Raw genomic sequence first — 17,552 nt, forward strand, 5'->3', positions numbered from 1 at the left:
GTGCAGCCAATTGAAAAAGTATCTTAAGTTTCAAAAACAGTATAAGACATAAAGTCCTCTTTACGATAAATCATGTTTTAATCTCAAAGACGGTTATGTCATTTTAACCACGTGACGTGGAACTTTAAAAACTTGAAGATATTTATTATTAGTATAGCATTTATTGAGATTTTATGAAGTACTGAGTAGGATGCTAGAAATTTCAAACCTCACAGAATTCTGCAGGGTCAAATGAATGAGACTGATTTTACAGATGTGGAGACTAAGGCTCAAGGTTTTCTGGCTCCAATGGGGAGATTCTGACTCTTAGTGTGAAAGTGCTTTATAGAAGCCACGCCTCAGGGCTTGCAATTAATTCTATTGTGGTAAAGAGCCAAGTGGGCAGTAGCATGTGACAGGACACACAAAACCCCTTCTCCTCTTGGAGTATATTTTGCAAGCAAAGGCTTCCTGAGGAAGACTCATTTCAGGTTCCTAAAATTAACATCAAGTACAGAACATCAGGAGTACTTGACAGCTGTTCTTTGTTGATGATACATTTACTTTTATTTTTACTGCGCTGAAGGTCTTTATGGAGAGCCCCTCATCTGACTTGTCACGTTCTGTTTTGTCTCCTAGATGCTGGGCTCGGTGTGGAGAACACTTAAGGTGGCCCCAGATGTTGAAGGTAGGTCTGGAATTTCTCCTGGCTGTTACTCCAGTTTCCTTTTCTCTGTTTGACTACATCAAGCTCTCAGGAGGGAGAGGTCTCTCTTTTTCTCTCCATATTCACCCTTTTTCTTAAGAGATTCCATCAGTCCTTTTGGACTGAACATTCTATCTGTAGGCATCACACTCTCAAGTGTATAATGTCAATCAAAACCTTGCCTCTGGACCCCAGATGGGCTTATATTACTTCATAATTATCTTCTGCTTGGGATGCCACTTTTCCTTTTAAGCAGACATATTAACTTCTACCGCAAACTGTACTCCTTTTCTGCAAATGTGCCTTTGAACCTGGTCAGAAAAATCCTGTGTTAGGAATCTTCTTTAACTCCTCTTCATTCGTCTTCTCCTCCAAATATCCACCAACAATCCTGGCAGTTCTGCCTCCAAAAGATATCTCAACACGCTTGAATTCTCCATCTCAAGGACTAGCAACCTATTCATGGACCCCCAAATGCATTCATTTCAAGAAATGTTTCTACAACATCTACTTAATAGATACCAGATACTGTTCTAGCCACAAGGGATTCAACATGGAACAAAAGCAAACCTGGACTCTCATGGGCCTTGTAATAAACATTTATTGGTCCCCTTCTGTTTGCATAATGCATAGCAACAACTCTCTTGGAAGAAAGAGTATATTTCAGTGATACTTTGTTCTCTATGTAAAGTTCTATTACTAATTATTCTCACGTGTTTGAACATAACAAGGTAGAATCAAAGTCCCTTCGAGTCATTTAGCTAACTGGGTTTCACGTGGGTTGTAATGAATTATTAGCAAGTGAATCATAACCCAAAACACAGATATTCACAGCCTTTAAAATGTTCTTTAGAGTTACAGAACTTGATGCGAATAATATTAGTGCTTGTTCCACCCTGATTACTTAAACTATAAGTCGTTTTTGAGAACTGTCTTGGTATAATACTCTTTCCTCTGTTGGTTACAACATGATTGTTTCAAAACTACTTGCGTTGTTGCCTGTTCTCACAATGTCTTGTTTACAAAAAGATTCAGTATTCCAAATATCAGTCAACTTAGAAAATATGCCAAGTTTCACTGTTTGAGATCAGAAAAAAAAAGTTAAATCAACTTTTGAAAAACTCTTAGAAACGTAGACAAATATCTTAGCAGAATTGTTTCTTATTTGGCAACAATGTGATTTAACAACCACTAAACCATTAGGGTTTTGATAAACATGATTTTTTTGCTTTTCACGAGAAGCACAGAAGCTAGTACTCTGATAAGGCAAAAACAGTATTCACATTTAAAACTATAATCTCTAAATATTTTTTCTACTAACTTGTAAAAAACTTCTATTAGTTCTGGCAATGATTGATCAAACAATAAATTAATCCCTAATAGATGATCAAAGAGAATTCAAAATCTGAAAGTAACTGATAATTTTGAAATAAGGAAAATACCAGAAATTTAATTTTTACCTATACATCTCTATATGAGGTGTAATTTTAATTAATAACATTATGCTTACAGAGTCCTGATGAAGATTATATTTCCCAGTATGCATGGGATATTGTCATGCGTATGATCCTTAAAGATTCTTAATATAATATACATTTTTCATTTTATTTGAATATTTATTTTAATAAGTTCTTCGTGTGTTAATACTTGCATTGACCAAATTGTTAAACTTTATAAGGTATTGTTTCAGGATGATTTGCTATTTTTACAAAAAGCATGTACATTCTAACCACATCAATTTCCATGAAAATACAAATTTCCCAATTTTATGAAAGAGAAGATGTAGCAGAAGTTTGGCAACCAATGGCCTAGCATAGCAATATCAAAAAGTAAAACAGAATTCCTCTCCCTATTTCAAATACTTAGTGTTATTAATGTTGGAAAATGATCTTATTTATCTCATAGTTTCCTCAGAATGCCTCACCCAGCGTCTCGCAGCTACTCAGAGCTTCATAATTATCTATTGAATAAAGGAAAACACCTAGAGTTAATTTAATTGTTGCCATGCATTATTTACACTTTCAAATGACATTCTTTCACTTTGTCAAATTCTTTTACTGTGTCAGAACACAACTATGAGTGATAAGAGGGGCGTGCATGTTACTTTATAACTTTTAACATAATTGCTAAAGCATAACGTGGTTGGTGATAGATCATTTGATTGGACATTCTGTTTTCAACTTTGTTTTGGCTTCATTTCTACCGTCTTTGTATGATTCCTAACAAACTTAGTAGGCCCAAATGTGAACAATTTTCTTGATCGTATCCATTTCTGCTTATTTTCTGATTTTATTCTCGTTTGATTTTTTTTGTTTTGTTTTGTTTTAAAAATTTTAACCAACAGGAATTATGGCATAAAAAGTTCTAGAGAGCTTTATCTCCAATGGATATTCTATCTCCCTCCTCAAATTTAGTGAATACCACCCTAGTAGAAATGGTGAAAAGAAAGCTCCTTGGTGCTTACTCCCCCTCCTGGCTGAGTTCTATATTACAGTCCGAGGTCTTTCTATTATAAATCCACATAATTTACAAAAAGCTTCTACCCATATGGGTATCCCTAACTTTCTACTAATACCTGTTTATGTTCAAGTTCATCTTCCATTTAAAAATGCTTTAGTATTGTGATATAGTTGTTTGCATACAGATTCAAATAAACCCACGTTAAAATAGCATAATATTAGATATCTCAAACAATGTGATTATGGAATGGGCAACAAGGAATTATTGTTAATTTTATTAATTTAATAATTACTTACTAATTTAATAACAATTCTATTAATTTAATAACAGTTAATTTTATTAATTTAATAATTAATCTAATGATCCAATAATTAATATTGTTGATCTTATTAATTTGATATTAATTTAATAGTTATTATGATAATAAAATTAATAGTTATTAATTTAATAATTGTAAGAAAATGTTTAGTTTTTAGAGGTGTATGTTGAGGTATGTAGGAAGGACGTGATGTCTACGATTTGCTTTAAAATACGTTATCAACAAATCAATAAAAGAAAAATTATATACTTGAATCAAACATAACCAAATTTTTAAAGAAATTGATTCGGAGTCATAGGCATATGGGACTCATGATACTATTCACTCTAATTTGAGGCCTAGCTAGTTAATTTTTCAAATTAAAGTTTGAAAAATGTACTTCAGTGTGATCATTAGAAAACTTCGACAACTATCCGCAAGTAGATATAAAATTCATGTGCATTTGGGACTAGAGAAAGGAATTTAACTAGAACTGAAGGTGGAACATAAAAAATACAAACAACAGAAAAGATGTCTGAGATTTGAGGGTAATTTGAATCATTCAAATGGATTTAAAATGCCCAGGCAACCAAGCATTTCCTTAATATCAGTTCACAGCTACATCGTAAAACCCAGTCAGAGTGAAACGAGCCTTGCTTATGAGGAAATAATGGATACATATACGAGAAAAGGGTGCTGCCTGGTCCAGGGGAGGATGGGAAGCCCAGAGCTAAGTGATGCTACCAAAACCCTGGGCTTTCAGCCCCTGTACCTGCTTCCTCATCGTCTCACGGGCTCTAAATTTATAATTCATTTTCCTGTTAGACGTAATGGAATTTAAACATACATATTGTTTCATGGCATTCATTTAAGGAAATCCACAGCAACCAAAATCCTCTCAGGGTAAGTTTCAAGAGGATTTCGAGACCAGGATCTAGATTAGAAGTAGCACTTGCTTTAAAAGATGTCCGGAATCATGATGATAACAGCCGCAGTTACAAGGGGCTTAGTCTATGTCAGGAATTACACTGAATACCTATTTTTCAGTGTACCACTACATGCTCACAACAGACCTAAGCAGAGGTTCTTTTTTAAGAATTGTTTTATGGAGAATGGTTGATGAAAAGCCGTTCATATTTAGTCCATACAATGTGATGAGTTTGGAGATAAGTTTACACCCATGAAACTAAGTGGTAATAAATATCAGCTCCCATTTTCCAGATGAGGGCACTAAACTGTAGAGAAGTTAAATGACTGTCCCAAGTTCTCACCACTAGTAAACAGAGAAGGTGAACTCAAGCCAGGCCTGCCCACCATCAGAGCCCGAGTTCATAGTCAGCAAACTGCAACCCTTGTGGACCAGGATGTCTCCTTAGCCATCACTAGTTATAGTTCTTGTTTCTTTCTTTTCCTTTTTTTTTTAGCAAATCTACAAATTAACCACATTGTTTAATTACATCTTCTGTGGTAAATGTTAGTTGCTTCTTCGGTTGCAACTGTACATAATTTCTCTCCGTCTTATTTTGGTCTACTTTGGTTTTTTTGTCTTAAAGCATCGCCCTCGACTATTCTGCTTTGAATGGAATCAATCACACAAAAAGCCTTTCTCAAGCCACAGCCAAGTACAAACAGCTTCTCTGCTTCAGTAATAAGTAAGTACATTGATGTAGAAACTACTTTTCCAAATAAAAAACGGTACACTTTTTAAAGTGTCCTGTACATCTAAAAGCCTTGGGTATGTACAACCTGAAAAGCTTAATTAGGGTTATATTTGGAAGAACTGGAGGATATATTTTAATTAGGTAGCTTTAAAAATATTCCTCATTACAACATTGTATTCACACATAAGTCCTCAGGTACTGTATTTATAACTTGCATCAAATTCAGAAAACGAGGAGCACATTTCTAGAGCACTAAAATGATGGATAATATGAAATGCTAAATTCTGCTTCTTTCGTTAGCATCGGCAGAAGCTGAGTGAAGAGAACACGAGTCTCTGTGTACTATTTTTTGTACCTTGCTCTGAGTTTATAATGATTTCAAAATTTAAAAGAAAAGTTTTGAAGTTTGTTTATTTTAAAAAATATTATAAAGATAAAGATAAAGAGAGTCAGATCAGGTCGAGACAGTGAATATTTCAGTTTTGCTTAACTGAAAAATAGCTGAAAAGTAAAACAATAGATAACAACAACAAAAAAATAACTCAAAACCACTTAAATAACTGAAGAAATGTAGCATGCCTAAACCAGCTTATGTTAGAAATTGACAATATTTATGATGAAAGCAAGAGACTTTACTTCCAGTCAATTGAAAATACAGTTTTCAAAAAAGTTCCGTGCATGTTTTGTGTGTGTGTGTGTGTGTGTGTGTGTGTGTATTTTGTGTCTGGATCAGAGAAGCAAACAATAGAATAACTGCTTCTGACTACCAGACCAAATTTGCAAATAAAAGATTTTGAACGCAAGGCAGTTTCTCCACAAAGGAGATAAAATCAGAAGTCCCTAGTGATGGCAGCTTTATCTCTATTTCTAAGGCTCAGACAAGTTTAATACTAGCCTCTGTTTTGAAAGTATTTGAAAAACATAACAAGGCAAACAAAAAGAAAACACTTTGTTTATTCCAAGAGGTTCTTTTTCTTTAAAAAAAAAAAGTAAAGCAGGCTCACTAACTGAAGTTCAGTGTGGTGTTAAGAGAACGGTAAAGTCTTCTGAAACTTTTCCCTTTGATGTTTCCCAATTAAACACTTATACCTGCTTAATCTTTTAATGTCAGGAAGATCAAGATTTGTCTGATCAACACGGGAATGCAACCTTGAGGATGGAGAAACTTCTAGTGTTAAATCCCAACTCACAATCCTTTGAGGATGGAAATGTCTCATAGGTAAGTAATTGGGATGATTTTGTGATAACTCAAACACTAAAGAAGCAGCCGGTGAATTTACTTAAAGGTCTCTTTTTGTCAGTGGATCAACTAAGAGGAAGGCTTTTCCGTTATAAGAATGTCAGGAGAAAATGCATAGAACAATCAAAAACAAAAAACTCCGCTTATGTGGTCCTAGTTAGGAGTTTGATTTGGAGTGGATTTCGTGGTGAAGACCCTGTTTTTACACCTCAGTAGCTGTTGTCTTGGGCAGATCATTTCAGTGCTCTCCGCTATAAAAAGAGAACAATGGTAGTGCCTCTACTCCTGGGTATTGTGAGCATTCAACAGATTGATATTTGTAAAATACTTAGCAGAGGGTCTGGCACATAGTAAGTACTCAATAAGTGTAAACTCCTCTTTTTTAGTGATGCATTTCCAATAGCTGGTACTAAGTTATCTGCTGATAGGCTATGCATATGTTGGGATGTTAGACCTTTTCTGTTCTAAATACAATTCTTCAGTTGCCTGTTGCCCTGGCTATTCACTTAGGGAAAGTCTCTCTCTCTCTCTCTCTCTCTCTCTCTCTCTCTTTTTTTTTTTTTCTCTTCAGCCTAAGGTTTACATGGAAAATTAGGAGACTATCAGCTCTGTCCCACCTGCTAGTGAAAACCTATTGTAACTTTTCTTGCCTTTTACTCCCTATATTATTCATCTAATAGTCAATAGATTTGATTTGAAGGGAAGGTACTTAACATCAGAAATGTTTGTCCATTTTGCTTATGCATGTCCAGGACCATGGCAGCCATTCAACAAACCCTTGTTAAATGGATGCTGTTGTATGAAAGAATGATTCTTCGGGCTGGTTAGTTTTTGAACAGTTGGTGTTATCAACCTAAAGAGGGTGTATTTCTAAGAATCATCTGAGAGGTATCGTACCCAGTTTCTCCTACCTTCCCCTTCTTTCTTAAATTCAGGCAGTGATACACCAAATTCCCCACCTAACCAATGATTATCACAAAGGCTGGTTCTGAAATACATGTTTTGAAAGAGTACTAGGCAATAAGAGAAGCTCTAAGCCTCGAAAAAGTCAAGAAGTCTCAGGAACAGAAGACTCTGTTGTCATCTCCTTCCATTAATTCAATTTCTAGTCAAAGTTTACTTGTACCTATTTGTACGCTGGTCATACAAACATTGACCAGCATTTATTGACCACCCCCCATGATGTGATCGAATCTATAAGTAGGTTAAAGTTGACTCTTTCTCAACTAAGTTTCATTGATTTATTTTATGCAAGTTTTCTTTCCTTTCAATGTGTTCTGCACATTGCCGGTTATGGCTATATACAACCAAAATTACACCTCTTCGCCTGCCCGACAGGAGCAGGAAGCGGTGGTACCTCTGTCAGATCAGGATCACAGGGGACGGAGGATCACGGGGGAGGGACTCCACATCCATCAGGGAGGATGCCTTGCTTCAGTGGGGAGCATGGAAAAAACAGGGTTCGCGATGCTGGCGTCTGGGTTTGCATCCTGAATCTGCTAAAGGCAATCACTTAATCTGTCTGTAACTCAGCTTCGTCATCTGTAATATGGTGCTAATGCAAATTTTGTGAAGAACAAATTGATAGTACATTTTATAAAAATCTATGTATAAAGGTGGTTGTTATCTCTGTAAACATTTTCTCATTCTTAGTTTCTGCCGAGTCTCAACTAAAATATGACTTTTGATCATAAAGCCTGGTTTATTAAATCTGGCAAGGTGGTCTGTGTCTATATACACATCAACCGTATAAAAACATGGGAGAGTCTGCTGAATTGAATTTCAGGAGAAATAGAAAGTTTTCTCTGGGCGGCAAGATAATTCCAAGGCCTGCTGGTGATGCCTGCTATCTTTCAACATGAGAGCAAGGTCTCTTTTTGTTTGTTTTTCTTTCTGTGATGAAAGGTACAGTTAAAACTGCAAATATTTCCGGGGAAAGGTAGCACGGTATCTGAAGTTCTCAAAAAAGATAAAAGTCTTAAATCTTCTGAAGAGAGCAGATTGAGGGAAAGACAGAATTAAAGAGATCACGGGTCTGTCTAAAGGAACAGGGAGAACTCAAGAGGAGAGAAGCAGGGCAGAAAGGTGGACGGTGTAAAGTCAGGGTTGTATCAAGGAGAAGTGTCGTATGAGCTGCCTCTTGGGGTGGTGACTGTCACGACCTCTGGCGTCCTTCAGGTCATGTGCTATTCCCACTCCTCCCCAACACGCTGCTCCTTTCCTGCGCTGCCCCTCAATTTCTGAGCTTCCCACTCGGTTAGCAGGAGAAAACCATTGTATTCAAAGCCCTGAGTCCCATTTGTGCTTTCCTTCAGGCTGGTCTTGAATGTCTGCTAAATGTCAAGTGCTGGGCCGGGCGCTGGGAACTCTGAGGTGAAATGAACAGACATAATTCCTGCTCTTCTGGAGCATAGATTCTAGCAGGAGAAGTAGACATTGATATTTCCAGCTAATACTTATCGGACACATACTGTGTGTCAGATTCCTTTCCAAGCACTTATCTGTGATAACTCTTTTTATTGTCACAGTAGCCTTATAGAACGTGTTATTTTACCACGATCATCATCCCCATTTTACAGGCGAGGAAACTGAGCTGCGGAGGGATTGTACACCTCCCAAGTGTGTCTTTCTAGTAAGCAGAAGAACACAAGCCATCTATGCTATCAATCTGTCCTAGATTGCTCCTGTTTTAAAGAAACATTCATCAAATAATCTCACACATGTATATGTAAGTATATCATGGCATGTTTCCCATTGCGGGAAAATGCCTATGTACTTTACTGGGGATGAATATTTATAATATAACTTGATTTGAATATCATTTTAATATGCAAAGTAATGTTATATGCCATCAGATCTCTGCAAGCAACTTGTATGTAGAAAAGGCTGATTTATGAATTACAACACAGGTGGTAAAACTTGAAATGCAGTCTTTTGACTTTAAACCTGCTGTCCTTCCTCTGTGGATTTCACTTAGTCTTGCCTTTAACGTCCAAATAGTACTTACGTTACACCAGTGCCAAATGAACTCAGTACAAAAGAAGTCTTGGCTTTACCTAAGGATTAATCTTCATGAGAAGAGCAGTTGCACTGCACAGAGAGAATATGCATTAAACCTTGAAAAGGACTACCTAAGGACTCTAGCTAGTGTTCATTACATTTGCAAACCTTGTCATGAGCTTCTATTCTAGATATAAACATGGCAAACTATAAAATATCCTTAATAACTACTTTATAAAGCTAGATCATTGATAACCAAGAAAAGAGAAAAAGTGAAAAGAAAGGAAAGGGAGAAAAGATAAGAAAATTACCCTGCCCAGCCTCCAGTCACTGACCTTACAACCCAAGCATACAAAACACTTCACTTCAAAAGTACACAAATCAGGTAAAGTGGCAAGAAATCCCATAAAAATACCTGCTTTGCATAAATATCCAAGAACTACTCAGGTAACTGTCCTGCTTTATCAAGTACAGAAAACGCCTTTATTTCCCTCATTTTTCCCTACATACTTACGAAAGGAGATGTTAAAGTTTACTCTTTCAACTCATTCAGGATTATCCTTTTAGATACAAATTGATAGCTTTCAGGAATTGCTTTTTTTTTTTTTTTAATAATTAAACGGATGCCCCAAACTAGTCCCGTATAATATAGTCCAACAAAAATAAGAAGCAAATTTTATGTGCCAGACCCTAAGGATAAAAAGAAAAATATCATCCTTACTCACCAGGCGTTCACAGTTAGAAAAAGAAATAAGCATAAGTGTGATGCAGTCTGATGAGTGCCAGGGCACAAAGGAAATGCATTTTACAGGTGCCTTTCTTGTCAAAGTGGAAGGGTCACAGGACGTGACAGTGGGAGGAGACGATGGCATTGAAAACCCTACAGGGAAAGTCAGGCTGAGACATGAAGGACGAGTCAGTACAATTAGCTGAATCAGGAAGAGGATGGATTTTGAGGGGGGTGTTTGAGATGGTCCACAGTCCAGGCTGTGGCAACCCCAAGCACACGGCAGATAAGGGAGGTGTTTGTGTGGGGAGATCAAAAACATAGTAGGAACCATGCTAAAAATTCTTAATCCTTTTCCCATAGGAAAGTGAGTGATGAATAATTTTAAACATAAAAGTAAATGGCAAGGGCTTCCCTGGTGGCGCAGTGGTTGAGAGTCCACCTGCCGATGCAGGGGACGCGGGTTCGTGCCCCGGTCCGGGAGGATCCCACATGCCGCGGAGCGGCTGGGCCCGTGAGCCATGGCCGCTGAGCCTGCGCGTCCGGAGCCTGTGCTCTGCAACGGGAGAGGCCACGACAGTGAGAGGCCCGTGTGCCGCAAAAAAAAAAAAAAAAAAAAAAAAAAAAGTAAATGGCAAGATGTTTCTTTTGAAAGATCACACTCTGAAAGTCTAAAAGATAATGTTTGAAAGATAGGGGGACAGCTATGTAGGTAAGAAACGGGTACCAGTAAAGAGGCTTCCAGCCACATCTAACCAGAAACCTGCCTCACATCAGAGTACACGAAAAGAAAATCATTTTGTTAACTAGACGTCTACTACAGTGGGTGCTTGATCAAGGCCTCAGAGCTACCCACAAACCTTGTCTTCTGAGCACATTCATTCATAGCCTGCATTAAGATTAAGAACGGTTTTCTGTCGAGAGCTCTGGGCTGACCGTCTTATGGTTGGATCCCAGGGCTGACAGTGGTAAAAGGGATGGGATTAGCATCCCTGGCTCGGACAAACTGGCATTTACCTCTGCACCTAGGGATGAGGATGGTTCTGTAGCTGCATGGCGTCCACGGGCCATAGAACTAAGTCAGGATTTTGTCCTAAAGGGAGAAGACGTATAATGAGTAGGATCAAAGATTGCCCGATGAAGTCTGTAATTAACTAGCTAACATAGTGTGTGTGTGTGTGTGTGTGCGTACACGTATGTATACATGCAGCCCACAGTTATTAGTGCAATGTATTTAGTCACATACATATATATATAATATATATATATATATCCACGCTAAGTTTATATGGTTAGTTCCTTATGGTTGATATATAGCAATCAATCTGATGGTGGTATAGCGTAAGAATACAGCCCTTCAAATAATTTTCAGGAACAAAAATCTGGTACAAAAGAAAGTTCACTCCCTCCTTCATGTTTGTAATCCACCCCCCATCCAACTCAGTTCCCTTTCTTCTGTGGTGCCACTGTAGGTCACAGGAGCATTAATTCAAGCGAACGTCCTCATCAGTACTGATCGATTGCCATGAGTTCTGAAGACAACAATAATAATTTAAAAAACTGCAGTGAGAGGAGAATATATGAGATCTCTTTAAACAAACTTGCACCTGGTCTTCCTAAGTCTCGTTGCATGCTTTCAGTGATGCTGAGAGAGCACAGACAGTTTTCATTCTCGTCATTGAAATGCAGACTTCTGATAACATTTTATTTTGGTTTCTCAGTGGGATCCTAAGATTCTGGTCAGTGCAGAGCTCAAGTTAGGAAAAGTTTACATGACTACAGCTGAGCTTGGAAAGCAGTGGGAGGAGGTGGAAAGTTGGGACAGGAGAATACAGACGAGGTCTGGAAAAATGACAGGTACCAGAAGCTTGGAGGTCACGTGGGGACCACGGAGAGGCAGAGGAGGAACAAGCACCTGGGTCCCAGCAGCCGGGGACACAGCCTGAGGTGTTAGGACCGGGGAGGAACCTGCAAAGAGTTGAGAGAAGCCAGGTGCAAATCTTCAGCCCAACCGAAGATTAGACTGAGGGTGAAATCTAGACAATGAGCCTGATATTTGAGTATCAAGTAAGAATTTTATTTTGAGTGAGCTGCCTTCCTGGGCCAGAGGCAGTTTCGCTGGGATGTTGGTAAAAGTGTGAGCATGCCAGACCCTGGTAATTCCTGTTCCATAGATGACTGGAATGTTTGCTGAATCTTTTTCTCTTTCTGAAAGTGATTTGTTTCAAGATCACTTGACTAAAAGCTAGTTTGCTCTTTTCCAGTATATCCAGACAAGGCCACAGAGGGTCATTTCTACAGATTTCAGTATTTACATAATGAGATGGGCACAAAAAGATTAGGCTGTATTTGACCATAAATGGCAAAATGGACCACTGGAGTCAAGCAATGAAATTAGAAACCATGCCAAGCTGACATTCCTCCCCTGGGGCAAAAAGTTGGCTTGTAAGTGTTACATTTGTTCCCCCATAGACAGAATAAACATATTTCTAGATTTATTTAGTTGAGTATGGGTTCATGGGGAGTAGAGAAAAAAAAAAGCCTAAAACATTCTTTGTGACACCCCCCAGAAGACCCAGTGAGCACATTCTTTGAATTTGATAAGGAAGATAGCATTTTAATTAACCTCAGGGTAAACCTACTATATCTAAAAGTGACCCCAAAAGCTGCAGATTTGCAAGTGTCGAGCTTTGGGAATCTGTTAGCATTTTATAAATTCTTTAAGAAATATAAAATTTATTTCGCTGTGAATACATAGTCAGAAACATTGAAATAATATGTCTAGAAAATTAATTTAGATGTAAGGATTTTTCATATGGAGCAAACGCACCCCCATTGAGAATAACGGAGGGGATCCATCTACACCAAGGTTTGAATCCCGCTGAGGAGAGAAAGAATTTTATCTTGTAAATTAGCAGTTAACCATATGTGTAGATGAAAATTTTAAAGTAATAGAGTTTAAGACTCCATGCCTCTACCTTTAGGTAGGAGCGTGTACTGTTCAAAGCAAAGATCTCCAAGGGGCTCTCAAGGATAGTCAGTTACAGGTGAAGTAATTTATTCCCAAGCTAAATCTAAGTCACAAGATGTCTCATATACGAAGCCCAAGTCCCTCACTTGGGAACATGAGCTGCTTTTCCCTTTACTACTACGATCTATTTCTACAGAACACTTCATCCTTCTCTGTTTCATTTGTTTGTTTGTTTTTTACACAACACATTCCTGACATCAAATGTGTGGGGTTTTCCTCGCACCAACAAACAGTTCTCCAACCCTCCAGACATCAGCTGGATGTCCTACAATTTCATTCCATCTGGACACCAACTATTGAAGTTCACATCAGATCCCACAAGTTAAGGGCTCAGTCCTATAATCTTTTGGTCATTCAAAAAAAAAAAACAAAATCCGAACATGTTTATTGCAGTTTATTTATTCTTTTATAATAGGAAAAGAAAAAAGAGACACAACCTAAATGTCCATGAATACAGCAATTAATAAATAAAATTTGGTATGTTAATATAGATGCGTTATATAGCAGATCAAATTAATTAACTAAATCAACAATTATAAATCTTGAAAATAATGTTGAATAAAAGCAAGTGGTAGAAGCATTTACACAGTATCATGCAGTCTGTGTATATTTTAAAGCATAAAATACAAGACTATATTTTAGATATGGGTATCTAAATATAGCCTTTTGTATCTGGCTGCATTCACTCAGCATAATGTTTTCAGTGTCCATCCATGTTGCAGCTAGTAATAGCACTTCATTCCTTTTTTATGAGTGAATAATATACTGTTGTTTGGATATGCCACATTTATCTACCCATTCATCAGTTGATGGACGTTTGAATTGTCCACACATTTTGGCTGCCATGAATAATGTTGAGATGATCATTCTTATACAAGTGATATTTGGATACATTTTTTTCCATTGCTCTTGTGTATATACCTTGGAGTGGAACTTTGGGGTTGGTAATTCTATTTGCAATTCTTTGAATTGCTAAACTATGTTCCACAGTGTCTGTGGCATTTTGCCTTCCCACCTACAGTGTTACTGAATTTCAGTTTCTCTACATCCTTGCCAACAACTTTTATTTATTTATTTTTATTATTATAGTTATCCTAGTGAGTGAGAAGTGGTATCTCATTGGGTTTTTATTTGTATTTAGCTAACGACTTATGATTTTGAGCATCTTTGCATATTATTGGCCACTTATATATCTTCTTTGGAGAAATATATAGTCACATAGGCTGCTAATTTTTCAGTTGGGTTATTTGTCTGTTTATTGTTGAGTTGTCAGCTATCCCAATATATTCTGGAGACAAGTGCCTTATCGGGTATATGATATGCAGATATATGCTCCAAATCTGCAATTGTATTTTCACTGTTGATAATATCTTTTAAAACAGAAAAAAAATTAATAACGATAGTCTAGTTTATTTTTTTGTTTTCACTGTTTCTGTGTTTTCATAAATAAGAAATTATTGCCAAACACAAAATTGAGAAAATTGGCTCCTATGTTCTCTTTCCTGAGTTTAAAAAATACCTCTTGCATTTAAGCATTTTTATCTATTTTGAGTTAATTTTTGTATAAAGAGTGAGATAGAAGTCCAACTTTGTTTTTTGCATTTGTGTATACAATTGTCCCAGCATAATTTGCTGAAAAATCTATTCTTTCTCTGTTGAAGTGTCTCTGTAGGTACCCTTGTCAAAAATAAATATCTAGGGCTTCCCTGGTGGCGCAGTGGTTGAGAATCTGCCTGCCAATGCAGGGGACACGGGTTCAAGCCCTGGTCTGGGAAGATCCCATATGCCGCGGAGCGGCTGGGCCCGCGAGCCACAATTACTGAGCCTGCGCGTCTGGAGCCTGTGTTCCGCAACAAGAGAGGCCGCAATAGTGAGAGGCCCGCGCACCACGATGAAGAGTGGCCCCCACTTGCCACAACTAGAGAGAGCCCTCGCACAGAAACGAAGACCCAACACAGCCAAAAATAAATAAATAAAATAAAAAAAAAAAAAAAAAAAAAAAAAAAAAAAAAATAAATATCTATAAATATTGTATTTCTGAACTCTCAGTTATATCCCATTGACCTATGTGTCTGTACTTACGCCAGTACCACACCATTTTTATTAATATATAGTTTTGTAGTAATTTTTATAATAAGGAAGTAGTTTTCCTCCAACTTTGTTCTTTATTTACAAGACTGTTTGGCTCTTCTGTGTCCTTGCATTTCCATATGAGCTTTAGGGTGAGCTTGTCGATTTCTGCTGAAATAGAAGCTGGGGTTTTTATAGAGACTGCATTAAACCTTCAGTTAAATGTGGGGTGTGTTGCCGTTTTAACAGTTTTAAGTCTTGCATACCGTGAACGTGGGGTATCTGTCCATTTATTTAGGTCTTCTTTAATTTATTTCAACCATGTTTTGTAGTTTTCAATATACAAGTCTTGACCTTTCTTGTTAAGTGTGTTTCTAAGCATTTTAGTCTTTTTGATGCTATCTTGAATTTTTCTTAATCTCATTTTCAGATTGATATTGCTTGTGTATAGAAATGTAACTATTTTTTCATATTTATCTTCCATCCAGAAACCTTCCTGAACTTGTTAAGTATTTCTAATAGGATTTTGTAATTTTTAAGGATGTTCTATATCCAAGATCATGTCTTTCCTAACAGAGACAGTATTACTCTTTCCTTTCCAAACTGGGTGTCTTTTATTTCTTTCTCATGCCTAATTGCCCTGGCTAGAAATTCCATAAAATGTTTAAAAGAAGTGACAAGAATGGAGATCCTTGTCTTCTTTCTGATTTTAGGGGGAAAGCAATGAGTCTTCTCCATTCAGAATGAAGTTACCTTTGACTATTTCATAAATGCCCTTTATCGGAAGGGAAGTTTCCTTCTAAACTCTGTTCAGTGATTTTATCATTGAAGGGTGTTGGACTTTGTCAAATGCTTTTTTCTTTTTTAAAAAATTTGTATTGGAGTATAGTTGATTTACAATGCTGTCTTAGTTTCTGTTGTACAGTGAAAGTGAATCCGTTATACATATATGTATATATACTCTTTTTTATATTCTTTTCCATATAGGTCATTACAGAGTTCAAATGCTTTGTTCTGAGTCTAGTGAGATAATTATGTGATCTGTGTCCATTATTCTCTTAATATAGTGTATTACGTTGATTTTCATGTTAACCAACATTGTATTCTTGCATGAAATTCCCTGGTTGTGGTATATGTTCCTTCATACATGCTGTTGGATTCAGTTTGCTAGTATTTTGTTGAATTCTTTTCATCTATATTCATAAGAGATAATGGTCTATAGTTTTCTTGTGATACCTTTGCCTGGTTTTCTTATCAGGGTAATATTGTCCTCATAGAATAAGTTGGGAAATGTTATATCCTCTTCTATTTTATGAGAATATTTTTGAAGAATTTGTGTGAATCCTTCTTAAATCAATTTGTAGAATTTACTAGCAAAGCTCTCTGGGCCTGAGCTTTTCTTTGTGGGAAGATTATTAATGAATAATTGAATCTTATTCCTTACTGAATGTCCGTTCAGATTTTCTACTTTATTCATTTTTTTTATTAAGTCAGTTTCAGAAGTGTCTTAGTCTGCTCAGGCTGCTATAATAAATTACCATAGACTATGTGGCTTAAATAAGAAACATTTATTCCTCATACTTCTGGAGGCTGGGAAGTCCAAAATCAAGTCACTGGCAGATCCACTGAGTGCTGTGGACCTGCTTCCTGGCTTGTGGGTGGCTGTCTTCTCATGGTCTATTCACATGGCAGAGAGCAGAGAGGAAGAAGCTTTTGTGCCTTCTTTTATAAAGACACTAATCTCGTTCCTGAGGACTCCACCCTCATGACCGAATTACTTCCCAAAGCTCCCACCTCTTAATGCCATCACGGTGAAGGTTAGGATTTTAACCTGAGAATGCTGGGAGGACACAAACATTCAGTCCATAACAAGTCACTTGTGTCTTTTTGGGAATCTGTACGTTTGATCAGAAATATCACATTTGTTGGTATACAGTTGTTTATTCTTCTTTTTATTTCTGAAAGGCTGGTAATAATATCCCCTTTTCATTCCTGATTTTTGTAATACATATACATCTTTTTTTGTTTAGTTTCTTGGTCAGTGTAGGTAAACATTTGTTGGTTTTTGTTAATCATTTAAAAAATTCACCTTTTGAATTTTTTTGATTTTTCCTATTCTTTCTCTATTCCCTATTTCATTATTTTAACTCTAATCTTTATTATTTTACTTCATTATTCTTTCTTTGGTTTAATTTTCTTTTCTTTTCCTAACTTCTTAAGGTGGAATATTTAGTTCTTCATTTTAAATACCTATCCCTTTAAAATATAGATACTTAATAGCTATAAATTTCCCTCTAAGCATAGTTTCAACTATATATCTTAAGTTTTAGTATTTTTTTAATTCACTTCAGTTTAGATGGGCTATGATGTTAATACACTT

The sequence above is a fragment of the Phocoena sinus genome, chromosome 21 (assembly GCF_008692025.1).
Source record: "Phocoena sinus isolate mPhoSin1 chromosome 21, mPhoSin1.pri, whole genome shotgun sequence".
NCBI lineage: Eukaryota > Metazoa > Chordata > Mammalia > Artiodactyla > Phocoenidae > Phocoena > Phocoena sinus.